We start from the raw sequence: 2,206 nt of genomic DNA on the forward strand, positions 1-2,206 counted from the left end.
GGTATTAAGGCTCGGCTGATGTTTTTGGACTTCAGAGTTGCAAATGTGGATGTGCAGAGGGAAATGGCCGGTGAAAATATAATTTTTAAGGTCTCCTTAGCCCTCTGAGTAACTTTAATTTCAATAACAGGCATATGGAGGGCAGCAAGCGGTAAATACCTGTTAATTGACGAACAGAGGTCGCATGGGCATGCACGGTTGGAGCTCTGGAGGTCGCCTTGGTTAACTGAGCAGGTTGGCGAAAATTTGGACGTAAACAACCATGCAGAGCCGAAGTAGCGACAGGAGTAAAAAGTGAGAAAAACACGGTTTTTTGGGTTAATATGGACCTTTTTACCATTTTGGCGCTTTTTAGTGATGACGTCAGCATGACGTTATTGGTGGGTCAAGGTGAGGTGACGTCAGCTGACGTCATCGGGTGACGTGGCGGTAAGCTATTGGTCCATGGGGGCGATGAGGTGGCAGCCATGTCATCAGCGAGGTGGACCAATCAACGGCAAAAGGATGAGCAGAAATGACGTGGCGATATGGCATAGGAGGACAGCTGGAGGTCAGGACCGTAGCGGTTACGGTTAAGGCTAGCCGCTACGGTCTCTCGGGGCGGTCTGGGTACGGCGCTGAAAGTGTCAGGCCTGGCTCCGAGAGCCCTTGTTGTTTGACGCGTGGCCTGCCCGTGACGTGACGCAACGTCACTTTCTCGGGCGGTAAAGGACCACCATGGGGGCCGCTCCGATATTGCTGTGGATCGTCGGATCCTCGGGACCTGATCCGACGGTGGGTGGAGCAACAACGTGCTCGGAGTATATGCGTGGGCGGAAAACTTTGGGTTGTGGGTTTTTTGATGGTTTTTCAATGTTTTCGATTAAAACAAACTGCGCGCTAACCTTTTGGAAATGTGACAGAGGCGGGCTTTTTAGACTTTGGGTTATTTTTGCAAAGGATTTAAGGGTAAAAGAGGGTTTATAAGGGTTTTTTCAATGCAAATGGTGGTTTGAGGAGCAAGTTGGCTTGTAGCAAGGGGGAATGGGACGTGATAGGTTCACCAAGGTGACCAGAGGTCACTTTGGTTCCTTTTGAAGAACATATGGCTATAATGCCAAGGGGAGGAGTATTTATAGAATTTGGGGCTTTATACACCATAGTGTTAATATTATTAGGGGAAGGGTAAGATAGGGGAGCTATATAGTAGAATTAGAGGTTAATATGAATGAGGGAGCAAATGAAGGGGATCTCACTGAGTTTATCTGAAATTGATTTAGTTTTGAGAGTAGATCAAAATGAAAAGATTTTAGACAAGAAATGTGGCCTTTGTATGAACAAGAACCACCATAAAACCATGATCTTTCTCCATGAATCTCAGCTGAAAAGGGAATGTTAATAATGGAGTGAAGGGGGAAAGGGAGGTTAGTCATGCTCCTTGCTGCAATTTGATGGAATTAACCACTTTGTCCATTGACAGATTTTTCCTTGGCAAAACACCTTTTGACATATGTGCAATGGTGAAAATACCCTTTCTGCAACCACAACTGCTTACCCAGCTATTTTCCTAGCATTTTTTGTTTCTCCATTGGAGGGTGCACTTGGACTTGCAAACCCTTACTTGCCTTTTCTTTTCTTTGGCTTTTTCTTTATTCTTTTCTATCTACTTCTACCCTTATCTCTTCCAAGGTCCCAAATTAGGCTGTTGGGATCCTTTTCTTCTCTACCTAAACTAGTTGTCTGCCAAGATTAAGCAGTTTGGACAGACTCCTTTCTCTATTCTACAACAGAAAATTTAAACATGGCATGATCCAGATTAGACTTTTGGACCATCCATCAAAATTTGAAATAAGGTCATCAATATTTGAAACACTTTACACACCTCTTGTTCTCTAGGAAATATGGGATCTTTGTGATATCAAAGCAGAGCATATTTGGACTTTCCTTGGCCAATCATGAAATATGAAACCTATTGGTATAGGTATCCAACAACACCTTTGTGCAACATTGTACTCAGCTCATTTTCAAGCTCTTTTTGAGACAATTTTTATGTGATGTAACTGCTATTTTTTGATAAATGAAGATGAACCAAGTTTTGAACCAGCAGTGATCTTTTCCAGAGGGCTAAAGCTCTTGGGTTAGGGCCTAACCCAAGCTGCCCAACACCTCCTTTGTGTACTTATATGTTTTTGTTTCCATTCATGAGTTAATTTATGCTGCATATACT

This window comes from Pinus tabuliformis, chromosome 3_2 (assembly GCF_031772625.1).
Source record: "Pinus tabuliformis cultivar Carrire ecotype Pingquan chromosome 3_2, CPIR1, whole genome shotgun sequence".
NCBI lineage: Eukaryota > Viridiplantae > Streptophyta > Pinopsida > Pinales > Pinaceae > Pinus > Pinus tabuliformis.